General features: G+C 38.9%; 1 protein-coding gene across 1 annotated transcript in view; it reads right to left on the reverse strand.

The window, feature by feature from the left end:
- GPBP1L1 (GC-rich promoter binding protein 1 like 1) overlaps positions 1–14,797 on the reverse strand; it is a 34,799-nt gene that overhangs the window by 18,981 nt on the left and 1,021 nt on the right. The gene's annotated exons all lie outside the window — the stretch shown is intronic.

Genomic DNA, 14,797 nt, shown 5'->3' on the forward strand with positions numbered 1-14,797 from the left:
AGTGAAACCTGCTGCTAAAATAACAACAAGACTCCAGGCCACAGGTAGGCTCGGCCATTCCACGTGCTTCATCTCCTCTGTGCGCCCACATGGTTGCTTACCTGCTCCCACACGGTTGCTTACCTGCTCCCACACACCCAGACTCCCCTCTCAAGAGGCTCCTGACAATAATACATCCACTATTCCATTAAGTCCTCCACAGAAAATACCACCACCAGCAACAAAAAAATTGTATTTTTCTGCTATGGCCTCTTTTTCTTTGAGCAATTTTACCTAACCAGAAGCAAACAGATAGGTTCAGTGCTGCTGAAACATCTGAGAAGTTTTATTACTGTTTTGATGCCATCAGCTGTTTTCAGCATCCCTTTAGGTGTGCCTTATTATGCCTTTATATTTGACTTATCAGAGTTTGTTTTCCTTGTTTGAATTTGGTTCCATTCTTTGATCAGTTTTGGTTTTTGTTGCACTTATGCCACTCTTTACTCTGCTAAGCATGTGGCTTTTTTTTTTTTTTAAGTTTTTAAGATGGCTTTGATAGAGGCTCAAAATAAACATACACAGGGAATAGTAAAAAAAAAAATAAAAAATCACCACCTTCTCATTCTCTGGCTCATTTCCTTTAATAAACCCTGTCATTTTTGTATCATTTTTTTCTTTTTGGAACTAGATGTTGTTGTTGTTATGCTGGTTTGAGCGACACAGGACTAATTTATCTTCTAACGCCTGGGAAAATTGCACTTTTAGAAGACTGTAGTGTCTGAATTTGTGAAAATATTTACTTTATAGCCAGCTATGGTATGTGGGTTTCAAGGTCTCAGTGTTTTCAAGTTACCCAGGTGCAGGGATGAGGAGAAGAGTGACCCAGGCACTTGACTCAAGCTGGATTCTTTCATATCACGAACGTCACATCCAATATAAATTAGAAAGCCTGCAGAGATGTTGTCTCCTTTCTATGATGGCTGCCATCCTGAGAACTCCCTGCCCTGGTGCTGGACCCCTGAGCCCTTCCCTTCCACTCAAAGCCGAAGCACTCGCAGTGTCCAACATTCGCTGTCACTGCTGGGAGTGCACAGCTTCCTGCTGATAGAATGGGCCAAATATAATCCCTGTACATTTTATATTGGTATCAGTATCAATATTGGTCCTTCAGTGTTGTTAATGTTAATCATCTAGTCATATTCTATTAAATCTGTTTATTTTTCAGTCCTCAGGTTTCCTTCTTTTTCCTGATTCCCCTTGCTGGGTGGGGAGGGGTCACCGGGTGATAGAATGATTGTCCAAACAACAAATTGTTGTGGGTTCCTCAAGCTGTAACGGTTGCATAGGGGAGTTTGGAAAGAGGGAAACTTTTTAATGCACCTAAGTTGTGAGACACAATCATCTCTCTGAGGCAGAATAACAACAAGCAGCCTCACAACCCCTACAAACTACCAGCCAAGATGAGGCAAAACCAAAGTGGACACGGCCATACACAATACTGACCCGGGAACTTTCTGAGCACCCCACCCCATACCACAAGTTAGTAAGTGTCACACACCACAAACAAAAGTGCTAACCTATCAAAACCTGTTTTTGTATTAAAGGGTATTTTTTCAGTGTGTTTAGGGACATGCTGGAACATCTGCTGCAGACAGAACAGTCTTCCCACCACAATGAACTCAGCCCAGGTACAGAACTCCTTTAGATGTGACCTTCTGAGGCTGCTACCAAACATTTGAGTAGTAAAGTAGAAGATAAAACAGGGACAAAGTCAATGCAGTTGAATATATTTAAACAAGATTCATTACCTTCTGAATAAATATGCTTTTCAGAACAAACTGTATAGCAATTAAGCCACGTCAAACTATTGACAGAAGCAAGTAATGTAATTTAAGAAGTTGATTTAACGAACCTTGAGAACAATTCAGAGAGATGTGAAAAATAGACCTAAACAGAGCAAAAAGCCTACACAGAACTGTTCTCTGGATTTAAGGGTATCTAAATAAATGCACACCACAGAATTACAGTTTTGAAGTAGGAACTAGGTCTGAGTATACAACAAAAATAAAAACACCACAGAAGTACAATACCCAGGTCCCACTTCACAAAAAAGGTTCCCAGTAACTTTGGAAAAGGAAATGGAAAAGGAAAGCACACCAACACCTATTAGTATTTCAACACAATCAAAACCAAGTTGAAACTCTTTGCAAAACTCCAACCACCAATTTGCAGAAGATTCAGGCCTCCTAACCGGCTATTTTGATATCACTGTTGGTATCAGTGAGCAGGGCAGGTCATTACGGAGCAGTACCTAACGTGCACATAGACAGGTTAGTGCAACTCCTGGACATGGCATTTAGAATTGATGTCCATCTCACAAACACCCTGCTTGTACAGTTAGCATAAGTTAGGCACTGCTGATCAAAAAACTTTACATCTGTTAAAGGACTGACCCCCAACATCAACTCAAACTTTCTATCAAGTATTTTGGTTCTTCTGTAACCCTGATTCTGAAACAATCTCACTTGGGGGTGTCACAGTTACTGGGGGGCTCTGCACTGAGGCTGCAGTGAATTAAAGCAGGAGGCTTAAATTAGTCTCCACCCATTTCTCTTCAGGTAACGTACAGAAGGCACACTTCAGTCAGCAAATTCAAAGTCACGTCTTGAGCCCTTCCAAAGTTGTGTTTCCTGGCACGAGCCAGGTACTGAAGGCAGCTGGCTCTGTATTTCAATAGGCGCATATACTGCTCTTCAGTCATCACCTTCTTGCACGGGTATTATCACAAAAAGAACATGGAACGTGACGTCAAAATGCAATACTTTTTGCTAAAGCAAAAAACTTGCTGTTAGATGAAATGTAAATTTTACTACTACTTATACCCTTCGGTCTCCCGGATCAGGTCATGTGCCAGGTTTTACAGCCCCCTCTCACACACGCTCTGAATCACACACACTTTCAATCTAAGACCACTTCCATAACCTACCATACTGCTGACAACAGTAATATCACAAAATCATAACGGGCAAGACCCAAAGTCTCCCAATTACCTTCTCTGACAGCAACCTACAATAAATTCTTAAGAAAAAAAAGCTCAAGAACAAGCGTGAATAACATCTGAGCTCCTAGGATACTTTCTCAGACTTTTAAGCCAGAGTCTGTAATACAGTTTATTACCAGTCAGTGCTTCTACATAAATCTGTTGATTTTTTTTTTGTTTATAGACACGTTTATACATTTTTGCCTCCCAAGTGAGAGGGGGCACAGTTTACTTGTGCTTTGTGTAAAAGTTGATTTGTGGCTATAAAATGCCAGCCTCCATTCAAATGGGTGTTTTCTTGTGCCACCAAAGTGCCTGACCACATTCTATTCAGTTTTTCATGATACTCATGATTTCATACATGATATATGTACTTATCAAGTCATCCCTCTTCCAAACTAAGTCAGACTATTTGTGGAAGCTTTCTCAAGACCTCTCATCATCCTTACTAGCCTTTACTGTATCTTTTAGATACAAAGTCATCAAAACTGCATAGAGCATTCAAGATTTGGGAGGATGACTAATGTATACTGTGGCAAAATTGTGCCTTTTTAACCTTTCTTCCTAATATCTAACATTGTTTCTTTTTAAAATATTTATTACTACATAGAACTGAAACGGCCTTTGCCACCTACTCAATAATGAATAGAGCAAAGATATCCCTCAAAGTGTAGGTGGGGTCTCTTTTCTCTGGTCATGCACAGGAGCATGTGTGTGGAACAAACACTCATTTCCCTGAAGGCAAAGTTCCCAATTTTTTCCATATTGCATTTACAGTTCAGTTGAACTGGTCTCTGCTTCACTATGGAAAACAGCAAGGACAAAGATCATCCCCACTAGCCACTCCCAATTCCAGGAAAAAAGCAAACGAAAACACTCATCAATGTAAATTTAATTAATTATCTCTCTCTCCTTTTAAATGAGTTCAAGTTTGAATTATTTCTGGGAATAAAAATCAGAAAAAGAGAAAGTAATAATAATATCACTAAATGATATGTTCTATAAAGGTGAAGGGACCTTTCAAAACAATGAAATATTTATTAATTACCTTTGGTGAAGAAAAAAGGTTGTCTGTCAACTACCCCAAAATATTCATTCACTGATGAAAATGAAGAAGTCTTGACAAGTACATAAACCACTAAACTCCGTATAGGACTTGGGTTCCACTTTTTTAAGAGTTCTAATTAAACTTAAAAAAAAATAATTTCAATTATGAATTTTTACGTTGCATTAAAAATGTTTTAACTGTTATTTCACAGCAACTTCTTTTCATAAGTTTTTGTTATTACAAAAGTACTTTTTTCCCTTGCTAAGTGCTAAAGTTTCATACCTAAATATCCTTCACCAGTTTGTTTAATGTGCAAGTGGAAGAAGTGATATTTGTCACGGAGTCAAATAAACAAGTGAAAGTTGTCAGATGCTTTTACATATTATCAGATTTCATTGTGTATTTGTCTAAACAAATTTTAAAAGTTTGATAGAAAATAGAAGAAACATAGAACCATATTCAATTTAAAGAGGCACAGACTACAGTAAGGGACATACATAGTCCAGGACAAAACCCCTCATCCCCTATCATTAATAAAGTGTTCTTGCTGTGTTACAGTTGAATTAGTTACACAGTTGTTTTAATCCTCCTGTTAACCTTAATTTCTACTCCTAATGTAGACTTGACCAGAGTTAATCCCTAAACCAGAGAGAATTTCTAAAGCTTGAGTCTCAAGCTGAGCTTTCCATACATACCTGGCAGTAGGAACCAAGGAGATATTCAATATACCAAGATCTATACTGACCAGAATGTACGACTAAAGAGACAAGCTAAAGATAATCAAGGCCCCTGAGCTGCAGTATATAATTACTTGTTGGGAATGGATCAAGATGTTTCAAAACGCCTAAGAAAATACATAGATTAGCCTGAAGAGCAGTGCATTTTTCCTATTGCTTCCTCTTCCAGCTCCTACAAAACTGTAAGAGCCCAATGGGAAGAAAAATCTGCCCCGAGATAAAAGATGGCCTGCCACGCCGTGCTGTTCTAGCACTCAACCTCTCTGGGAACACCTGGAACCAGGGCTTCTAACCTTTGCTCACATTACGTACCGCAGTGCACATTTCTGAAGCAGACGAGTTTTACTGGATGCTTTTTCTGCCTCAACGTTCCTTGCAAACCTCCTCAGGTTCCTTCCCCTCTGCTGTCTACCTAGAATCCTATTAATTACATTAATTCTATTTCTCGTCTCCTGCAACAGCAAATCACAAAGACTTGGAGCTTCTAGCAGAAAACCAGCATAAAAGTAAACTTTTACCCTTCGTTATACATTTATCAATCCAGCTAATAGCAGCTGTAAAAGGTCACCGGGACAACATCTGTCAATCTCTGCCACAATTTCAGCTCATTTCACTGTATTTCTATGTATTTCTCTAAACAGAACATGTTTACTTAAAAAAAAGTAAAGATTTGTTTTTCTAACTGGCCAACTCCATTTGGGATTTCAGTAATATTCCCCGATGTCAGCTGGGTTGCAAAAGCATTCAGAAAAATTAGCGAACAATTTAATGGATGCATAAGGCAGAACAGAATTTACTTCCCTCATCAGTTTTCTTTCTGCGCAGCTCTTTTAAAGTTATTTAATCAAGCAGATACGCCTAAACTTACACAACAGACCTTTCCACTTAGCTACTCTTCAGAGCAGATTGTCATTTAACAGGTGTATGTTAGTTTATGATAAGGAATGAATAGCACATGCATCCACTAAAACGTTATATCTTTCTAACAACTTTTGATTCATTCAAAACACTCACAGAAATAGCAAGTCACAGCCTGGAGCCCAGCCTAGGAGGAGTCATAAGCACGGTACAGATTTCCTTAAGGGTATCAAAAAGCCACACATGAAATTTCATTACCCTGTTTCCCAAAAAAGCAGAACACGGCTTGGTCTTACTATTATTAGAAACATTTTATTGAATGAGATAATCATATTTGGGTGCACAGCTCTTTAAAAATAATGTAATTACAAACCTTGCTTCAACCTCACATGCATTATTAGGCCTTACTATAAAAGGCACAAGTGCAGTATTACTAGTTCAATAGTTGTTGTAACAACTGGTGAGCTACATCTTCACAAGCTGAGATAGTTTATTTGCAGTTAACGGCATGTTCACCTACAGAAAATACCTACAAAACAAACTTATTTATATTTTGCTTTCAGCTTCCATTAATACAATTGTCTAGACACACCTTCAGTCTCTCTACACTATGGAAACACAGCTACCTTTTGGGAGGACAAATGTAGATGTTCCAGAATGGCATGTACAACTGGTAGCGCTCACACACCTGAGGTATTATGCACCAGCATAGCTATAATACACATCTGCCATCATTACTTGTTTCTTTCCATTATATCAACTAACCAGCCCCCCAAAACGGTTACTCAAATATAAAGAGCAGTTCTATTAACTAAAAATACAATTTAAACAATGTTTTCCACAGTGTCTGGCTGCTGAAAAATCCAGCATCTAAAAACGGCAAACCATCACTCATGCAGGATTTTATGGAATCAGGAAAACACGAGCCCGTTAAAACACTAAATGATGGATTAAAATGTTAATTGTGTACCAAACCAAAATCTTCCCAGATACAGACAGATATTAAAAGTTCTTGTGAAAACCAGCTATTACTGAAAGATTAATACCTTGTTTTTCAAGTTTAAAGCAAATGAACCTATCTTGCAGAATCATCAGAACTGTTTTGTGTTCTAGAAACAACACTGCAAATCTATATATTCCAAGATGAAAACATGCCAGAAGCTTGTCCATACAAAAGTTTTTCCAGAGTAACAGGCTGGGGGTGGGGGGAAAAAAATCATTAACTGTTATGTATCTGACCACTTTTGCAAACCAGATGACTAACTTCAATGAACTGAAAATAGGTTAAGAAAGGTCCATACAGACACATGTATACCCTAAAACTCTTTTCCCTATTGACAGTGCTCCTGCTGGAGCCTCATGAAGTACTGCTTCACAAACAACCTGTCCATTTACCTGCTTACTTTCCACTTCTCTAAGGTCACACTGACCCGAATCCTACCTCCTTCAAAACTTCTGGAACAAATTTATGTACTCACCCAACCACATACCTCACAAAGCCTTAACAGTCTGGTTTTGTGAATACATACTGATATCCAGAATGCAGCAAGGTCTGGGTAAGGAGAGGATTTTTTTCTTTCTTAACAACAATCAGAGATACAAGGGCATACAAGAGTAACATAACCAAATCACAGAGAAACGTGACTTCTATCGCTGTGATGTAGAAAAGATTCTCCAACAAACAAGAAAACACCATCGACAAAACCACCACCTTTAGCAATGCTATTGATTGATTGCTGCCTGCCCTTCCAGCCCCAGCCGATCTATGTTTCTGCCAGCAAGGCCACCAAATCATTACTGGGTCAACAGTACCAGGTACACTGAGGAGACCACAGCCCCCAAAGCCAGCAAGCTTGGCTTTGGAAGCAAGCTGTGTTTAATACAAAAGCCCAAAGCACATTTTGGAAAAAGAAGGCATCTGGGGAACCTGTACAGAAGCCTGTATAAGATGATAAGGCTCTGAACCTCAGCCAGCAAGTATGATAAGTTGTAACTGGACCATTCCAGTGGGGTTTGGTGAGTTTACTCTGAGTACACAGATAGGACCATTTATACATGTCAAATCGAAAAGGCTCAACTCCTTATAAGCACAGAACGGGGACCACATAAACTTCCTAGATATTGTGCCTGCCACTCTTGGATGTTTTATACTCTACAGCCACTGGCAATACTGTCATCCCTTATGCCTCCCTCCTGTGCCACTCAAGATTCCACTTCCCTCCAATGTCCCCTTAACAGTCTTTAGTACTGTTTATGTTAGAGAACTGTGGTATTTAACTGAAATATTAAAACCTGCTGACTGCTCTGCCCTGCTGCAGAGAGTAAGGTTCCAGGGATTGTACACACCCCTATTAAACAAGTGTATCTATTGACACTACTGATACAAAACAAAGAAATGTATTTTAAATAGCGTTAGGCTTTAAATGTGAACAATGTTCTGAACTTTCAACCAGCTTTAGCATTTTATTAAATAAGGTATTTTAAATCTGGAGAAGGTATTCTGCTAATTTTAATCAAATTGAAAGGTCTTTTTAGCTCTTGAAGGGAATAAAATCAAACATCTGTTTCGAAGTGCACTTTGGCCTATAGACCTTTTGAAAGTATCAGAGGTCAAGATAAGGCTCTGTTCTGCCCTGAACCTTAGAAAGCACAACACCTTGTCATGGCTGCCTTTAAAAGTATCACTATCCTCCCCAAAACCTCATGACAGAATGACTGAAACAGCAATGAAGAGCCTATCTGTATCGTCTGCCCCAAGCCTTAATGAATAAAGTCGCTTCTACTGCTCGGTAGCATACACCAGGATAATGTTCCTCATCATAAGGAAAGAATTGCAAATATGTAATTACTGGCTTATCCCTGCTGCGTACTACATACCTCCTGCCTACCTGTCTTCCAGAGATGTAGACAACCTAAGCAGAAGTGAAGTAAGTAGTTCTACAGTACCTTAAAAAAAAAAAAAAGGGATGGGTGTTTCCCACTAAGGGTATTTTATAACCCAGTATTTTACCAGGGTTACTATCACTACTACAGCACATTTACATTTAAATATATTCAGTTTGGAGCTGAGAAAAACATATTTCCTTTAGAAAAGAGCATCAAATGCAAGCAGACTATTTATCAACTATTTGTGTCACAGGAAGAGAGACTATAAATCAAATACAGGAAAGTACAGATCTACATTCCAGATGAAGGATAAGAGTTGAAAGCATGTCACTTGCAAAGAGGGAAGAGTCAACAAAGTAATACAGAGAATGACATTCAGAAGTAAGAGACCATTCTTCTAAACAGTATTACAGTAATCCTTCCCCTCGATACCATTACTCCAGCCCTATAAGACCAGTACCACAAACTGGGAAGGGCGGTACATTCCAGTTATAGGTACTTCCCACCCAAGACAACAGGCCGAGACGGGGGAACTAACCCTACCCTCTCTGCCCCTCCCTCCACTTGGATCATTTTCAAACCATTTTACCTCCAAGACCAGGGTAATATGAACAAACTCCACATTTGTTTGTCTGTGACTAGGACACGACAAAGACATGGTCACTCAGCACTTTTCAGCATGTGTACAACACCTGCATTACAGTTTGTCAAGTTTACATTGTCTGCTAGGTTTTTCATTCCCACTAGCTTAACGTTTTCAGCACTTTCTCTAATTAAAGTATTACCAAACATCAACGCAGAGAAGTTACTGAAGACAATTCAGTTTAAAACAAGCGCTACACATATAAAATAAACTGCATAAATAATAAATATTCCACTTGTTTGGTCTTGGCTTAAAAAACAAAAAAAAAAAAAAGAAAGAAAAGAGGAACAAGTGATCCCTAATCCTGTGATCTGATGATTTGCTGCAGCTGGCAGATATATCCCTTCTGGATGTTCACAGTGTTTTGCTGGAGCTCTCTCTATGATCTAGTCTGTGAAACTCTCAGAGATAAAATAAAGCAAGGAGTTACGGACAAGGTGTTGTCCAGCTAGTTTGAGCTTTGTCTTTAGATCTTGCAGAGAATTATTGTGCTGTTATTCTGCAGGTATGCTGTGCAGGCCAATGACACTAAACAATGTCTTTCTTCTATCCTAGTGTCCTACAATAAACTAGGGAATACTAGGAAAACATCACGGGAGGAGGGGGAATGTTTGGAGGTTGCATAGTTATCCCCTTCTCCTGAGATTTAAAAGACTTTAGCTCTACCCTCTCCTATCAGATGCCTTTGAAAATAAACTAAGCAACGCCTCCCTCCAGCATTTTGTACAGTGATCTTCAGGCTGAAGGGCTCCAAAAATTAATCCTAAGATGTCTCAAAAAGTATCAGAAGAACGAGTTTGTTATCAGCATACTGGAATTCATTATGCAGCTATTCATACCTCCACTGGAGTATTTTTTTGGGAGCTGTAAATCAAAAGAGATTAGCATACCAGCATTCTCCAGCCTATCTCTACAATCTGTTTTGGTTATTCTTATGGCTTGAAAGCCTGTCCCTGCACCTAATGCCTAACCTAAAAATATTCTGCTGCAATTTCAACCCATAACTACTTGTTTCATTCATGATGGGTATGGCAAGCTGACTAACCTCTCTTCGCAGATACCTTTTAAGACATCTTTTCTCCAGACCAGTACTTCAGTACTCCCTGACTGAAAGGCAACCTTAGCAGGTGGCAGGTGTTTGTTTTTTTTTTTTTTTTTAGGGGGGGTCAGGGAACTCCCATAGACCACCCTGCATCCCAGTACTGTTTGGCAGCAGAAAAAGGATGTAATAACATATTCTGGGATCAAATACAATCATGTTTTTAGAAAACAAACACCACCCCCCAGCAAATGCTCCAATTTTACTGTTGAAGCTACATGCTTTTAAGTTCAAAGCACTGATGATGAAAAAAACTGACGTGACCCACCTACCAAGTATGACAGCTTGCAGGCAGTGACAAGATGTCAGAGCTGGCTCCCAGTTATACCTGCAGGTAACTTTTTTATGCTGCTTTATAGATCACCTGCTGATGTCTGATGAAACACAAGCTGTATAAAACCCTACCAGAGTTAAACAATCCATTTTTTTCTCCAATCCTCTCTTTTACAGACTTTGTTATCTTCTTTACCCAGCCATACCCAGATCTTGTTACCCACCTATAACTTTCCCAGAGCATGATAATATCACAAACCGAACGAAATACTTTTAGCTGAAGACCTACCACTCCTCAGCAGAATGGGAAAAATTGCTTCACTGCCTTATTTACAATGCTCTTTTATATGTTCCAGTATGACAAGTGAATTTTCTTGACAGTGATGCTGCTGATTCACGATAATTTAGGAACCACTACAACCCCTAGATTCTCTCCCCCAGACCTGCTGCCAGCTGTTACTTGTCTGCATAAAGTAATATTCCTAAACACAGTAATTTGAACCCATCTACACCAAAATGGCTGAAATCAATGCTATTATTTCAGACCATTTCTTGAAACTGTCAAGATCATATCATCTGTGTATTTAATAAGAATAATATTTTGATGTAGAAAAGTGAAAACACCAAACAGTATGTGACCCGGGACTCCCTGATGTGAACGCTCTCCCCTTTAAGGGAAGTACCCCTCAACACTTTTCGTTATTCTGGAATTTTTCCCACCCCCACAGGTTCTCAGTTCCCTAAATACCGTAAGATAAATTCCATAAGGCCCAGTCAACCTGAAGACATTAAAGTCATCATTAACCTGTTTCTCTACTTTAACTAGAGTTCAAAGTAGAGGAAAGACAGTTTTCCCAAACTAACAGTCAAGATCGTAACACATTCAACATTTTCAGGGTAAGAGAGTTCCCTTTGTGAGCTTTTTTTAAGATTAGCATCAAAGGTCTTTTCAGACCACCTCACATAAATCCTGATTAACCCCTTGATGATGGATGACGCGTTGGAACACAATGGCAAAACACTCCTTTCTGCTGAAAAGCTGGAGACCTGTTGTAATCTTTACCATACAAATTCACCAGCAACTTTGTGAATACCAATAATTTATATGCCCAGAATAATACCATATACCTCCATGGCAGACCCAATCCTTTATTTACAAGTTAATTGTTCATCACAAACTGTAGATGAAAAAATTCCAAGAGAGTGATGAACATTGCCACGCACTGTGTGTTGCAACTACGCTATGAGGTTCACACAGATATCCAAGCAAGTAGTCACCACCACACCAAACCTCTGTCCCTGCTGCCAGTCACTCCTGGCCATACCACTATCCACCCTGACACTTAATATCTACCTCAACCTAGAACAGAACCTGAAAATAAAATTACTCTAAGGAAAATGAATTTAAAATTCTTCATTTCTTCCTGCCTTGGGAAAAGGGTATTCCTAAAACCAAGGACACAACCAAACACGCATTTGGACCACATTATATACACGTGCACCTTTGCTTATTAAAAGCCACCAACATCACATCACGGATGCTCCTTTCGAGGTAGAGGATAATTCTACGAAAACACTGAACTGTAAGTAATCACAAGATTCTAGGAGAAAAAAAGAAAAAAAATACATTGGCATTTTTGATAGAATGACTGTAAGTCCTAGAACTTCAGTAGCTCCTGGTGAACCCTCTAGTGTACAATAATCCCTGAGGCACAAGGTCATACACTGCAAAATATTTCTTTCTGAGTATCATTTATTGCAGAAAACCTCAGTTATGTTTGGATGCATTGGTTCAAAGGATTTTCGTTAATCCAGACCTTGGAAGTGCAACTATTTCAGATTAGTCGTTTTATGGAACTGCACACATCAACGCTTTGCAAAGTCTTTTCCTGTTTAATTACAGAAAGGTCTAAGAAGCATAAAGTGTTAAAATTCTTCTTCTGACACTTCTGAAGGCCAGCTAGAGAAGGCACGAACTGAAATAGTTAAGCACACTTTAACCAAGAAATTCCAGTTTGGAGTGATATAGCCTGATCGCTAACATGTATGATTAATTTACCCAATATACTCCCCTTCCCACTTAATGTCATACTAATGGCCTCATCTAACCTAGAATTTTTAGGTCTGCACAGTGTTTGCACATACACATATGGGGCGGTGGATACTTAGCCACTATCAGTCTCTACCTAAATCCACTCCCCAAAATGTAAATTTATCTTCTGACCATATAGTAACTCATTAAAGTTTGGCACATTTTCACAGGAACATATTAACTTACAGAACACAAGTTAAACAACATCCTGGAATTCATGAAGTATTCTAAGCAGGACTACGTTTCTGCCAACTTCACTGCTTTTCATCAAATCTGACAAGTAAAGAGAACATGCACTTCAATTACTCTTACTGAAACAAAAGCCACATACAATTTTATCCTGGTCACTGTGAAAGTGACAGTAAAATGTCTACTGTGTTAGTAGAACAAAATCAAAACCACTCCTGCCTCTACAAATAAATTAACATAAAATCTAAAAATCCCAAACAAACTTCCTAGCATACACACTACCTCACCAGCCGCAAAATTCAGGAACTATGACCTTTCCCTGTTTAAGTTTTAGCAACAGTCATCCCATGGTTGTGTTTTTACAAAGCCACAAGCAAAAGCTGTATCCATGCAAGAGCAGGCAGCACTTCAAGAGGTGCTTTATGTTTTAGCTCTACTGAACATAGTCAGCCCTTTTCCAATCTGTTCATACAGACTAACAAATAAAGCGCGCCCTGAAGTACACTTCAGAACTAAGTCACTTCAGCAGCTACACAGCGAACTTCAAACGCCTTGTAACGCCAAAATTCAATAATAAAGAAAAAACAACCCAACTTTAACTCTTAAGCCAATAGTTTTTGTTCACTTATTAAAGACAAGAACTACATCATCTGACACACCACACCCCTGAAAAATTCATAGATCCAACCACGGTATTTTTCTGTATTAAAAGTATCCCACAGCTCTTGAAATACAGTGAAGATTCTTTTTTCTGTAATGATTAATTTCCTAATTTAAAACATGAATTTCAAGTCTCAGTAACACCAGGTACAAAGTAGTCACATCTGGGAGACAAGGTGACCAAATCCTGCAAAACTTTCTCAAAGTAAAGTATTTTTCCCAACAATTCAGAAAGCGGCCGCTTCCACTTGATTTGTTATATATCACATCTGCATTCTGCTTCTCTTATTTCTGAGACATCTGCAGAAAAAACAGGATTTGGTTTTTTAAAATACCATCTGTTCCCTGCATATTTTTGCTTTAAGTTCCAGTATGATATCTGCAATGGAAACTTCTGTGTCATATAGGATTAAGAATACAAACCAGATGAATATAAAATGCAGAGACTGCACTTCCCTACAAACGAAAAAAAAAGAAGAAAAAATACAAAAAAAGAGGGAAGCATCACCTGCAGCTTTTCTATTCTAAATACAAAATTTCAAGAAGTTCTTCTTAAGGTACTTTTCTCTAGAAACTATCAGAAAGAATGTGAGAGGAAAAGCTGCTCTTCTTAAACCTGGTGATTTTATTTCGTCCTACCGTGCATGCCCTACACCTGTTTCCTTCCTGAGCCAGAGACTGGAAGTTTGAAATACCGGTCTCCAAAGGGATGAGCCCGGGGAACCTTTCAGTGAAATACCAGCCATATTCATTCATGAAGTAACATTTGCATAAGCTTTTTTCATAACCACCTAACATTTTTATAGAAGCAGTGTCAACTCTACAGTAAACTCAGCTTTGACGGCTCTTCAAGTATCTCAGCTGTTTCCTCATCTCCATACTTTTGCTGTTCCCATACTTCGCTCAGTCACTTGCAGTTTCCAAGTATTATCAACATTACTAACGCTTATGTCACTCAGACCTCAGGGGCGGGGAAAGGGAGGCTGTCTTACCTGGTCACGTTAATATAAAAAGACTTTTAAGCAACGCTCTTAAACAATTCTACCATTACTTACAAGGATTTAAATAGCGACTGCTCCTCTGAAGCTGTTTTTTTTAAAAACTCGCAACTTGTAGGGACACCCACTAACTGCTCTAAAATCGTTCCAAACCGGCTCATTGCTAAACCAAATTCAATTCACAGCTTTAATAAAAGCATCTTCGAAATGCTAGGTGTGAACACAGCTGTTCCGATCAAGTCCAGCTACAACCCTTGATGTTAAACCACGCCAGACCGTAGGCCAAAACCGGGCA

The sequence above is a fragment of the Numenius arquata genome, chromosome 8, assembly GCF_964106895.1.
Source record: "Numenius arquata chromosome 8, bNumArq3.hap1.1, whole genome shotgun sequence".
Lineage (NCBI taxonomy): Eukaryota > Metazoa > Chordata > Aves > Charadriiformes > Scolopacidae > Numenius > Numenius arquata.